This window comes from Myotis lucifugus, unplaced genomic scaffold (assembly GCF_000147115.1).
Source record: "Myotis lucifugus unplaced genomic scaffold, Myoluc2.0 scaffold_58, whole genome shotgun sequence".
NCBI lineage: Eukaryota > Metazoa > Chordata > Mammalia > Chiroptera > Vespertilionidae > Myotis > Myotis lucifugus.
Genome location: NW_005871106.1, coordinates 3,716,652 through 3,731,509, shown reverse-complemented (window position 1 = coordinate 3,731,509; position 14,858 = coordinate 3,716,652). Strand labels below are relative to the sequence as shown.

General features: G+C 38.0%; 1 protein-coding gene across 1 annotated transcript in view; it reads right to left on the bottom strand.

Moving 5' to 3' along the window:
• PTPRM (protein tyrosine phosphatase, receptor type M) overlaps positions 1 to 14,858 on the bottom strand; it is a 633,774-nt gene that overhangs the window by 341,680 nt on the left and 277,236 nt on the right.

The window sequence follows — 14,858 nt, the reverse complement described above, 5'->3', positions numbered from 1 at the left end:
GAAAGAATATTTTAGGCTCAGCATGTCCCTCGTTAGCAACATTGCCCACTATTGTGGTAGGCAGAATAATGGCCCTCAAAGACATCTATTTCCTGGTTCCCAGAACCTGTGAATATGTTCTCCTACACAGTTTGCAGAGCTGATTAAAATAAGGATCTGAGATGGGAAAATTAAGCTAGATTAACCAGGTGTGTCCAATGTCATCACAACATAAGAGGAAGGTAGGGGAGTCAAATGCAGTAGAAGATGTGGCCACAGAAGCAAAGGCTGGAGTGATGAGTTTGAAGATGGAGGAAGAGACCATGAGCAAGTAATGAAGGCGGTCTCTAGAAGCTATAAAAGGCAAGGAACAGCTTCTCCTCGACAGCTTTCAGAAGGAACCAGCCATACCATCACCTTATTTTAGGACCTCTCACCTCCAGATCTGTATGATTATAAAGCTACTAAATTTGTGGTAATTTGTTATAGCAGCATTAGGACACTAATACAATGAGCATCAGGATAATAAAAAAAAACACCTGGGGTTTTACGAAGATGTAAAGTAATGCATTGCTTAGCAATGGGGATACATTCTGAGAAATGTGTTGATAGTCAATTTCATCCTTGTGTGAACATCACAGAGTGCACTTTCACAAACCTAGATGGTGTAGCCTACTGCATACCTAGACTATATGATACAGTCTAGGCTAAAAGCCTGTACAGCATGTTACTATACTGAATACTGTAGGTCATTGCAATACAATGGCAATATTTGTGTATCTAAATATAGAAAAGGTCCAGTAAAATGTGGTATAAAAGATAAAAAATGATACACCTGTATAAGGCATTTACCATGAATGGGTTAATGGAGGAAAAATGAGAGAATGTCCACAGAGCACTGGGTGGGGAGAGAGATCTCGCTCTTCACTTTGTTATTGCTGTGGACAAGAGGAGAGTAACATGGGACTAATGACAGGCAAGCGGTGTGGACGAGAAACCTGTGAGCCACCAGAGCACATAGCTGCTCATCAGCGCGGGGGTGTGGGGGGGGTGTGGATGTTATGTTTCTGGAGCTTTGGCTCAGGTTATTTCCTGATCTCCTCCAACATGTACTATTAATGCCTTTGACAATCAACATGAATGAATTAAATGGGATTAAAGAAAGACTTCAACAAAGCCAAACAATAAATTTAACAAGATAATCATAAATATAAATAAATGCAAATCAATAGTGTACTGCCTCCTTATTAAATCAGACTTTGCAAGTAGATACTTAGGAACACCTTCATCACTTAAAGGTATATGAATATTTCGAGGTGGGTCGGGGTGGAAAGAGATTAACCAAAGAACTTATTTGCATATATGCATAATCCATGGACACAGATAATAATGTGGTGAAGGCCTGGGGAGGTAGGGGCAAGGTAGAAGGGACCAATGGGGGGGAAATGGGGACATCTATAATACTTTCAACAATAAAGATAAATCAGAAATTTTTTAAAATATCTAATTCAATTTTCAGTTATATTAATATGAACTATCTGGAGAGGTGGTGCTAGGAGACACTCCCAGAAGCCAGCATATGTTCCTGGCAGCCCGCGCTCTGAGAAGCAAACGAGCAGTAGGCTTGCTCAGAGGAATGTGAGCAGGACACTGAAGGGCTGGTCTTCTCCACAGGTGAAGAGCTAGTAAGTGCTGAGAAACAGAACTCCAGAGGGAGAGGAGAGCTTATTTCAGGACCTCTAAGACACCGAAAGACCAGGCCATGTGAAATAGGAACTGTACTTGAATGTCATGGCCTTGGGGCTCTATCACTTACCTGAAACTCTTGGGTAAAATGTACCTCACAGTTTAGTATATTTTTAATTTTATAAAGGTGCATATACTGTATATTATGTGATGTTCTCAGGAGAGCCTGAGTCAGCACCCTCTAACCAGACACATTGGTATTTCTGTATCAAAAGATATGAATATTGACTATAAGGAGAAAAAACAAAGGTCATCAGTAGCTTCACATCAGTTCAGGTCATGTCTGCCACCATATAAATTACAAAAATGGGCAGGTTTTGCTATTAAACGAGATATGGAGAACGTTCAGTTTTTAGATTTGGGAATAAAAGAGTGACCTCCAAGAATGTACACAGCCAGTCTTACCCACCTGCACCCACCATCACTCTCCCCGCTCCCCGCACCCGCCAACTCCACTATCACTCTGCCATGGCCCCCCCACTGCTCCTCTGTTGCCTCAGCTCCAGCCATAGCCAGGCTCCTATGTCTCTTTACCACCCGGTACAATCCTCCTTAGGGGCCTCTGCCTTGGTCCTCCTAGAATGCTCTCCCCAACTTATCCAGGCAGTTAATTCCATGTCCTTCCAATCACGGCTCAAATATATTCTCGGGGAGGCCTACCCAGACCCTGGATTTAACACTGAAACCTGCTCTGCATGGCAACTGCTTACCCCTATGTCCTGACTAGCTTTTCCTGAATGCAACTGATCATTTGCTAACATACTACTTTCTTGTTACAGTCACTGTCTATTTCCTCCTACTGGAATACAGTTCCACAAAGGCAGGGATCTTTGCCAGGATTTTTAGTGCTGTTTCTCCAGCATGAACACCATGCCTGGTGCATCCTAGGGAGGGCTGATGGTAATATTAAAAGGGATTTAGGCACTGAATGGATGACGGATCAATTTGATTTTGAAATGCCTTTTGGTCCCCAGATAGCCTTCCTCTGGTCAGAATTAAACAGGGACATGTGGGTAACAGTGCCCATCAGTTTTCACTGATACAAGGAGGTGTGAAACAGCACATGAGTCCCCTTCCCTGGGTGCCTTCCCACATGACAGGGATGACTGGACAGGAAAATGGGCTCAGAACCTCCAGTACTCCTGAGCATCCAGGGGAAATGCTTTATTATTCTGGCAGGATAAAATGATGAAAATATACATTTGGGTAGAGAGAGTAAATCTGTCGGCCAGTTTTAGCTCAATTTTCACTGTTAGAAGGAGGCAGTCCTGTTAAGGACAGCAGCACTATGTTCTTAATACCATTACAGCAGGACAATGAGAAATCACCAAGGATGGGCATTCCTTTTGTTCTCTACAATCTCAGAGGTCACTGGAAGAGCGAGCCTAGGGCCCAATTGTTGAGAACAAAACCCCATGCTCAGAGCAAAGCATGGCATCTGAATGTCCAGGGTTGTTAAAAAAATTGCTGACTGATTGTTAACTTAATGAAACCACCATAATGGTCATTTGTGAGAGGAAATGATCTTGGTGGGTTAAATACAGCTTTTTATAAACACAAGAGAATCTTTAACCATTCATGTATTTCAATCTGAGCAAACTAGAAAAAAAAGGTACTTACAGTTATTTAAATTAGACTTACAACCTTCTTTGTGCAGTGGACTAACTCTAGGACTTCTAAATGAGCAGTAATTTACCAGCAAAAAGATACATATTAAGTCTTTCCGAAATAGTTCTGCAATAATCAGGGCAATGATTGAAAGAAATTGGGGTCTGGGAAGTTAGCAGCACTTGGAGAAAATTAATCAATCCCAGGCAATTTGTAGCCCCTCTGAGTGCATAAGCTTAGAGGGGATATGGGCCAGTCACCCTTCCTTAGCCATACAGGTGGGGATTAAATTGCATTTTCATTTATTCAATAGGGAAAATAGTCTCTATTATCCCACTTTACAATATGCTCATTTGTAAGATACTGATTGAAATTCTTAACACTGGGATCACAAATAATATCAACAGTGCCTGGAATAATTTTGTTTGAAACATTTTATGTAATCTAAATCCAACAATAATTGAATGCCTTAGCAAATCTACTTTCTGGAGCCTATATATTTTTATTTTAATTAAAAAAAGAGATAGTGCTGACCTTTGATTTCTAGGCCATAACCAAGCTAACCCAAATATTTATCAATTTGGAAACTGAAGTCATTACTTACATTATCATGTACTATAAATATATATTCACAAGCATACTTTAATTGACTAATGGATATAGACAAGTAATATGCAGATATCCAAAGTGATAAATTATTTGAACATATAGCCTTTATAGGTGTGTTTGAGTAAAAAAATTATTATAGAAATTTAGAACCTCATTTTGATATATATAGTTCATTTCATTATATATATGTAATATTTGAATAATATTTAGTCAACTTGTGTCTAAGTTTCATCTAAAAGTTCATCCAAATAATATAGGATATACATAATAAGTGCAGTAATTATGAATATCAATGAAATTAGAAGTTCTTTAGTATTAAAATAAACATTCAACTCTTTTTTAAAAATACATTTTTATTGATTTCAAAGAGGAAGGGAGAGGGAGATAGAAACATCAATGATGAGAGAGAATCATGGATCAGCTGCCTCCTGCATGCCCCCTACTGGGGATCAAACCCACAACCCGGGCATGTGCCCTTGACTGGAATCAAACCTGGGACCCTTCAGTCTGCAGGCCAACTCTCTATCCACTGAGCCAAACCAGATAGGGCAATATTCAACTCTTGACTGATTTAACCCAGCCTCATCAGACTAAGGAGCCTGACACTGACTAACATTTCCTTTTGGGCTAAAGGTTTGGGTGTGGAAGGCAGGGACTTGACCCTGTTTATTTCAAAACTCTAATAATGGCACTCTAATATGAGGAAGATGACAGTGCCTGAGTAACCATCCATGATTAAAAGAATAGGCTAGTCATAAACATGGCCAGCTAAGAACATCACTTTTCCTCAATCAATATGCATTAAAATACACAACTCTTTCAGAAAACATAGTTGAAAAAAGAAAAAGATACAAGATAATGGAGGCTGAAAGCCCTGTAGTCCTGAGTTGGAACTGTCAGAATGATCTCAGGACATAGATTTTATTTTTAAATGTGTGAATGTGTACATGTGTATATATTCTAGCTCTGTCTGATGGGAAGATCCAGAAGAATTAAATAGCAGTAATGAGTACCTCTATGGTCAGATTATAATTTCTAATGACCAATTCCCACTAAAAAAGAATCAGGACTCCCTGAAGAAATAGCTGATTCTAGGTCATTAAGGTGGAAATTCTAGGTCATTAAGGTGGAAAATGTAAAAAAAAAAAGCCTGGAATATACTGTCACACCAGAAAGCAAGAAAGCCATTTCAGATGGCCCAGGGCAGGGATCATCCACGCTGACTACGCCCCACTGTTTAGGTGTGGAAGATTTGAGCAGCAATAAAGATAATAAGTATCATGGATCAAAATATATCAAATGTGTTCAATCTACAAGTTGATGATAATGCCAATGAAAACAATGACAATAATATTAATAACCCACTTGGTCACTTTCAGGTAATGTCAGTGAATTACATCATTATTTTGGAAACTTGCTAAAACAACAACAACAACAAAGTATCAAGTATTTATGCCATTTTCCCTTTATGATTTATATATCAGGGTAACCGAATAGTTGATATGAAAGAGTTCTTTTTAGAAGTATTCTAGCTACTAAACAAAAATGACTGCTATAATTGAGCCATTCTGCAACCCTCAATGAATTAATAAACCTAGGAATAATCATCAATGACTGATAAGATCACAAAAGGAGCCATAAAATGCTAGAAATACAATATTAGTCAGAAGAACAGATTAAATGACACTACCAGAAGGCAATGAGCAAAATTCAAGATATGGGAAACTGTAGAGGACAAACACAGTTTCAACAACACTAACAACCACTATAAATAAGGGGAAATGGATGGAGAACCTATGATAAAAAGGACTTAGGGTATAATCATCCAGTTGAAAAGCATAAACATAATGCAATCATAATGCAAATAATCAGAATCTGTTAAAAGAAATAAAGTTATAAGTCAGCCAAGGAAATGTGAAGACTATTTATCTAAGGCTTACATAGTGACTAATTATTATGATTTTAAGGGCTCTTATCTTTTAGAGCAGGGGACTGGGGCCAAATCTGTGCCCCACCACCTCCACCACTGCCCTGCTTTGTACAGCTCACAAATTAAGAATAGTTTTTACATTTTTAATGGTAGAAAAAAATCAAAAGAATAATATTTTGTGACAATGAAACTTATATGACACTTGAATTTCAGTGTCCATACATAAAGCTGTACTGAACTCAGCCGCACTCATTCTTTATATATGTTGTTTGTGGCTGCTTTCCTGCTACATTGGAAGAATTGAATAGCTGTGACAAAGACTGGCCTGCAAAACTTGCTATCTGGTCTTTTACAGAAAAAGTTTGCCAACTCCTATTTTAGAGAAACAAGTTAAATGCAAGATGACTGAGACTGCTTCAAAATAATCAGACGGGAAGCAGGTGGAAATATAGATGAAGCAATTGGCCACATATTGTTACTTGTTAAAATTGGATGCTGAATATAATATTCTCTCTACCTCTGAATGTATTTAAAATTTCTATAAAAGTAAAAAACTTTTCTTCAAAGAAGCAATTAGAAAGTAATCTCCCATGTTTCTATTTTTGAATGACTATTTTAACCATGATTATTTCTCCAGGAAAAAAATGATGGTTTTGCTGCTGGCTTATACATACTCCAGTGCTACATGAATCAAAGAACCATTTTGTCCAGGTATCATTTACTTCCTGCAAAAGAATCAAGCCATTTATATGGTAAAGGTACCACCTCAATAGAAGTGAAAAGACAGTTTGGCAAAGGAGACCATATCCTAGGGGTAGGTAGCTGCCTTATTCTGCAGCAACATTTTCATAAATAACAATCACATATCTAGCACACGGGATTTGTGTAATATTCATCTCTTGAATGAAAGTCATAATTAGCTTTCAAATTTTAAGAATAAACAGAAACTACATAATTTGCCACTTTTCCTTTGTGGTTGGTGGACATCACTTCTTATAACACAGACAAACATAATTTTATTACATTTGGGCAATAGCCAACCCTCTTTCCTTTGAGTGAAGGGAATGAAGGATGGCATTTTTATAAGCAGGAGAGATGCAGAAGAGAACAATGGCCTGCTTCATGATTTCAAAGTTCATCGTCTGTAGAAACTTCCTCGCTATGACTGTGTGTTACTCAGAGATGTCCATGGCCTTGTCTCAAACTGGGTCACGCTGGGAGCATGATTTGTTCTCTATTCAACTTCTATGGTCCTAAGGAGATTTTTAAAATTAAAACCCAACAAAAGTTGTCAAATTTTCTTTCCATTTCAACGAAGGACCTTAGTAAACTTTCCTCCCTCTTTACTTGGTACCTACTTCCAGATTTCCAGACTGAAAATCTTCTAGGACTTTCAAGGCCACCTAAGGGAGATTCATAAACCTCCCAGCTGAACCATTGTCCGTTTTTCCCTCCTCTTCCTGAAAGAAGAGACAGAGAGAAACAACCTAGAGATCCTAACAGTGTCCGAACTCTCCAGGACCCTTGATCCAAGGCCTGAATCTCTAAAAGGAGACAGAAGAGGCTGAGCAGTGTTAGTATCCTGGAACCTCGATCAGGGGAATTCTGAAGCATGACCATTTCCGCCTTTCCTTCTCATGACAGAACTGCAGATTCTTGGAAGCAAGATAAACAAATGAACCTTTTGATAAAATGAAAGAAATAATAAATGCTTTTATGGTTCTTGGATCAAAAACAAACTGAATTAGCCTGACCTGCAATTTTCCAAGTTCAATTTCATATCCTGGCCCAGAGACCTCCAGGTTGCGTTGGAGGAGAAATCCCAATGCTCCTCTCACTTTACCTGGTGCATCCTACTCAAAACACCAGCTGCTTGTATCTCCTTTGACTAAGTCAGCTAATATCACAAAGTACAATTTATTTCTCCTAGAATCTCCCTAGACATGTCATACTATTTCATCAATGTAAAATAAATCTTAACCTTCAAATTAAGGTAATCCAAAATCATACTAAATTAAAACACGTAATAAGGCTTTGATGTTTTCAGTCTGAATGCTCAATATTGTATCATTATATATGAACAATAATGCATGAGATTTCAACAACTCATAACTTTAAGGAGCAAATGGTTCCTATAGCAACCAGAGACAGTCCTTTTTATGCATTCCTGATATTTTCTATGATGGTAAGTGATGTTAAATTTATGCTTTAATATATATGGTATAAAATACCCAAGTTAAGCTTGCCCAGGGAACTGTAATTTTACTTCTTTTCAAATCACTTTTATGGCTTTTATTTGGAACTAGAGGCCCAGTGCATGAATTCGTGCACAGGTGAGGTCTGGCAGGGGGAGGGGACGTGGGAGGTTGGATGGCCGGCCCCGCCCCCAATTGCCCCCCCCCATCAGGGTGGGACCAGCCGGGGGGAGGGGCCGAGGGTGGTTGGCGGCCAGCCCTTCCTCCTGGTTGAACTCCTGGTTGAGGGGACAATTTGCATATTAGCCTTTTATTATATAGGATGGCAAAATTTTTCTCATATACAGTTGTAACTTTTTCCCTGATTATCTATAAATGAAACTAAAAGCCACCAAGAAAAGTTGACCAAATGTATACATCCCTTAGCATAAAAGCCAAAGCAAAATTCCACACATGTAAATATAACTTTAATTTTAAATTCTGATAAAAAGTATCACTTAAATCAATCACTACATGATGCTTATGAATCCATGAGGAAATACTTGTATCTTTGTACTATGCAAGAGGCAGTATGGTTAAGAATGCAGATTCTGGACTTGCATGGCCTGGTTCAAATCCCAGCTCCTGTTACTAGCAATGGGCCACTGGGGGGAAAATATGACTGAAACTTCCTGAGCCTAAATTCCTTCTAAAAATGGGCATGTAAGAAAGAGAGTTCTCCTAGGGATCAGTTCAGGGGGTGAGGAAAAGAAGCCTGAACATAGCCTATCAGAGCGCCTAGCACACAGTGGTGTCCAGTAAATGGAATTGTAATTATTTTATTTCAAACATATCTGATGAAGTCAGTAATGTAAATGGTATTAATTCAATTTATAATTTATTCATTTTTTAGCAAAATCCTCTAGGTCAGAATAGCTATTTTATGAGAATAATTTTAAGTTGCAAAATCTCAAGATTTTCCTTTTCTCTCAAAAACAGGTCCACAATGATTTGAGCTCAGAAAAGGAATGAGAGAAATCTATTAGGCTGATGAAAATACTTTTTTTCACAACTGGGTAGCTTATACTCAGTTAAGTGGAATTATATATCAAACTCTCAAAAATATCTCTGGGCCAACAACTAAAAATGTTTTGATCCCAACTGAATAGTATTTTTAGAAAACAAAGCTTCTAAAATTAAGAACTCATATTGAATTACATGTCATACAAAAAAATGAGTGGGGTAGGTTTCATTCATCAATTACTGTGACAAAGATCTGTTGTCATGGTGAGAACTCAAATTATCCTTAATAGATGTTTATTGCTATTACACTTAACTGAGGTCCTATGGCAAGAAAAATTTTTAGAAGGGGAATTAGAGAACAAACTTTTATAATAGAGAATTAACCTCCCTAGGAAAAGGGTGCTTGAAAGGACAATATATTATTGAACACATTTGCTTCTAAAATTACTCGAACTTTGAAGGATATTTGTCCTATATTCTGAAATAGCAGGAAGTACCACTATGTTCTATATGGCCCTCTCTCCTCAAAGACCATTCCTCTGGAAATGAACCCAAAACAAGTGCCCCAGAAAGTCAGACAGAGTTTGTGCCTGTTTTCCTGGTCAACTATGGACCTTTGAGATTCACCTGGAGGAGAGACACAGGATTTCTTTAGGCAGTCAGTAAGCCAAGTGCCATGAGCTGGTATTTACTGAGTACATGTTATGTGACAGGTATTATTCTAGATGCTGTGTTGCAACCATCATTTTTAATGAGTTCTTCACGATAACGCCACTCGGTTTTCTTTTCTATTCCTACAAACTGATGCATGTTATGACATCATTTTGAAATACTACTCTGATGCCTTACTTCTAATAAACACCAAGCTGTCTGCTAAAAGAGAAAAAGTCAAATATATTGTATTATGAAGGTTCTAAAGTTAACAAAGATATTTTCACAGTAAATCTACGAATATTTGGTTCAAAGGCCAATTTTACTTGAAATACAAGGTTGAGCAATGAAGAAAAATGTCCAAGTGACATAAATACATAATATATGACTGTGTGAAAGTTTCCAACATTTTCTGGGCTTCTGTTTTCTCATTAATCAAATTAAGAATTTAATGTAAAGCCTGTTCCATTAAATTCAGATGTTATAAAATTTTGTGATTCTAAAAAATAAGCCATTTAATAATGATAGGGGCCCCTAGATTTGTCAAGAGAAAATGATTATTTTCAAGGTTCCCTTCACCAACTGCTCTTCACCCAACATGCACATGTAAATCCCTGGCTTGAGGAAAGAGGCCATCCATCTACTGTTGACAAGGCGTCTTCACTGCTCCCATCTCCACTGCCTCCTTGCTTTCTGCCGTTGTTCCGGAGGCTGAACCACTTTCATGTCCCACCCACTTCTGAGTTTGATGCTGTAGCTGAAGGCTGTAGACCGAATATTTGTGTCCCCCCAAGATTCATATGCTGAAACCTAATCCTCAATATGATGGCATTGAAGGTTGGGCTTCTGGAAGATAATTAGGTTTAGATGAAGTCATGAGAGTGGGGCCCCTATCATTATGGAATTAGTGCCTTTATATGGGCATGGCAAGCCCAGATATCTCTCTCTCTCTCTCTCTCTCTCTCTCTCTCTCTCTCTCTCTCTGTGTGTGTGTGTTGTGTGTATGTGTGTGTAAGGATACAGCAAGAATAAGGCTATCTTCAACCTAGGGAGTGGCCCTCACTAAGAATCCTGCATGCATGCTGGCACCCTAATCTTGCACTTGCACTCTCCAGAACTGTGAGATATAAATGCCAGCTGTTTAAGCCATCAGTTTATGGGAGTTCGTTTTAGCAGCCCAAGCTGACTAAGACACTTAGAAGAGTAAAAATAGAGGAACCTCTTCAATGTATGAGAAATGAATTAAACAGCAGAAGTTATAAAAAATTCCCACACTGAACAGATATAGGAGAAGAGGCAGAGATGCCTGTGTTTCCTGGAAAAGAATGTGCACAGGCTGCGGATTTACAGATATCAGCACTGTTTTTGGTGATCATCTTTATTTATTAAAATGCTGAAATAGGTATTATAAATATTAATTCTCAGCAAAAGCAAGCACATGTAGGGAAATAAAATTTAAATACTTAAGAAAGAACATAGCAACTTAATACAATCATATATGGCCTAAAGGGTCAAGGACTGCATAAAAATATATAACTAAGAAATTGTACATCAGCAAATAATCTATAAGTATAAAAAAGAACATCTAAAACTCCATTTTTCTCTTCTCAGTGATTATATATATATATTAAATGTAAGCTTCACAAGTGATCAGAAAGTTGATAATAACAAGAAATATGGTCATGTTTTGGGTGCTTGAATGATTTTGCAAATACGTTTCATTTTATTATCTCCCATGGTTACATCAATATTCTATGCATAGACTGCCATATCTGATAGCATATAGCAAGTATCTTCAACAAATCCATTGCACATCAGTTTTGTACTATAAAAAATAGTTTCATGCTGTCTTCCTACTGTAATTGTCTGCAAGGTGTTTTAAGTACTTTGCAGCTATAATAATAGATGTTCGTGTACTGTGTTTTATTCTGTTGTTCTATATTCTACAAATACTGATTCCACTTTGGCAATAACCTGTGTGGCCCATAGATATAACAAAGAAAATGTAAACAGATTGGCTGCATCTGTTCACCATAAACATTTCTTCATTAGTGTCATCATCAGATTTATTTGTGTTACATTTTTGTGAAAGACTATGACATTGATCATATTTAATCTCTATTTTAAAACAATCAAACCACTGACCATTTTTCTTAGGTGTGGGTCAATATGTACATGAAATACATAGGGGCTTTTTAATTTTGTCAGGATGGCTCCTTGATGTTAATCATGGAATGTCGGTCACATTCAAATTCTAGTAATAAAGAGGTAAGTGAATATGGCCTCTTCACCTAGCATTGGGGTATGAGAAGACAGCATAGTGGAGTGTAATTAATCAGTAGCAAAGTAAAAGTAAGACACAGAGATGTACTGTTCCAAGGTCTGCCATTTACCTGTGTGACCTCAGATAATCAACCCTTGCCCCTCAACCCCCTCACCTACAAAAGAAGTTTAAGACCATGCCATACACCCATGAAACTCTATGCAAAATGCCTATTGCAGAACTCAAAAGATGTTAGCACAAGTAACACAAATTATTGTAAATGATGATACCCAAAACATTGATGTTCCCCAAATAAAGATGCATGATTAATTTCTAAATCTTGACTTACTATTGGGAAGATTCAAATTATAAAATGACTGAAAAAAAAGGTTGTATTCAATTTTCCCCCTGGATCTGAGAATTATTTTGAGGATGTAAGTGAGTTTATATGCAGGCAAGCATTTTGTTAAACTGTTATAGCATTAGTGTAATAAGGAAAAAATGTCCATAGTCATATCTATAGACTACACAGACCTGGTCCATGATTCCAGGTTTGCTTCTCTCCACATCTAGAGAATGGCCTGTGGCAAAGGACTGGGGCACAGCACCGAGAGGGCAGGAGGGCTCTGTGAAACCATCACCTGCTGCACATCTTCATGACTACTGGACGCCACTCCTCACATACAGGTTATTAGAAACCATGATTGCAAGTGAAGGGCACTAGTCTTATTTCATCAGCTATTAAAAAATAAACATCTCTCCACAAAATGCCTATATTACCACAGGAAATAAGCCATTTAACAGTAAAATTATTCTAACATCGCAAAGATTCACAAACCAAATAGCATACTGAGTCCAGGACAAACTAAGTTTCACTTAGAATTTCAAAGCTACAACAGTTCTATCTTTGTCACCCCTTTCTGGACACAATCATGTGGAAATCTGCAGGCAATAAGCAGTCACTGATGGTAACAAGAGCAAGAAAGGATTGGGCAAAAGAAAACAACATTAATAGATTAATCATAAAAACAATTTACCAATACAGTGATTAAATTTAATAGAACAAAATCAGGGGAGACCTTGTATATGGGAAATTCATCATGAGAGTCAGAAAGGAATACAGGTGCCAGTTATAACTTATGCTACCTTTTCCTTTCCAAACTTGAAACACATGTTGCACTTTGCTTCAGAATAGTGATTGTCAACCCCTGAGCACACACTGGAATTACCTGGGAGATCTTTAACAAAATACTGAGGGCAGGTCCTACCCCAGACCAAATTAAATCAGAATCCTGGTATAGACCGGACATGAACAAACAAAGAAAAACAAACAAACAGACAAACCTCTCCATGTGGAGTAGTGGAGTCAGGGTTGAGAACTCTGCACTAAGCCCCCCTTTTTTCGTTCAAAATAGCAGCTAGCTTTCTCCCTACAACATGAGAGATCCTCTTTAAAACAACCCCCTACTTTGTAATAGTTGAAGATCTCCAACCCCCAAGGAAATGCTCAAGTTTAAGCATGAGTACCCCAAGTCCAGTTTGCAGAAAGAACAAATTGAATCCCTGAACTTGCATGTAAATTCTTGGGAATATATAAGACTCTGCTGAGGAGAGAGTTCAGACTTTTATTGTATTCTCTCAAGTAACATTAATATAAATATCAGAAAAATTTTCCATAAAAATTAAGATTTCTAGAGATAAATCAAAGATGAGAAGGATATTTTCATTTTTAAAAGGTCGTTAATGCATTGTGAAAAAATGCCAATTAAAAACGTCTCATCAATTACCATAAGTAGCGAATCTTGACAGAATTTAATACTAAACAACCACTAAGAAAATAATTCTCAATCACTAACATCAAGATTGTAAGATAATTGGAAAGTGGGATAAAAAGGAAAAGGTCAAATACTGAAGAACGGGGTCAGGCACAGTTTTCACACACTGCAAAAGCTTTTAAAATAATGATTGTACAACTTTTGGAGAGAAGGAAATAGTAAAGATGAATTTGGTAGGTACAATTTCAGTCCTCCACACACATTCCTCCTTCCTGGCCAGGGGACACTAGCAGGGGCAGAAGGATATGAGAAAAGAGAGTGACATCAAGGTACAAGGGTGAGGAATTGTCCAGAGGACCCAGCTATACTTAAGAAGACTCCTCCAGAATGTATTCCCCATTTGCCAACACATTATTGACTAATCTTGGATAGCACATTTGGCTATCTTCCATTTTCCCCAGAAATAGAGGAATATAAATGGCCGTTTACTGCAGTTGTGGTGATTAAAAGGGTAAGAGATTGAAAATTATAGAGTATCATGCAAATGTAACACATCAGAACCATTATTACAGTGCAGAAGAGGTATAACTGAAGCTGGAGAGGTGATGTGCACAGAGGAAAAGTCTGTTTGCAGGAAGTGGAAACCAAGGTGAACAGGAATAGAACACAGAGGGCTTAGAACATGAAGCAGCCCAGTAGCAAACACAATCTATAACAATAAAAGCGTAATATGCAAATCGACCAAGTGGCTGAACAGCAGAATGACTGTCTGGATGATCTTCAGGATGAAGCCAGGGCTGCGAGGGTTGAGGCAGCCGGGGCTGCGAAGGCCTACTCTTTTTTAAAAATATATTTTATTGATATTTTACAGAGAGGAAGGGAGAGGAATAGAGAGTTAGAAACATTGATGAGAGTACTCAGAGTGAAGAATGAGCAGCTGCCTCCTGCACACCCCCTAAAGGAAGAAAAAGAATGAAATTAGGGTACATGCCCTTGACTGGAATTGAACCTGAGACCCTTCAGTCCGCAGGCCGTCGCTCTATCCACTGAGCCAAACCGGTTAGGGCGAAGCCTACTCTTGCACGAATTTTGTGCATCGG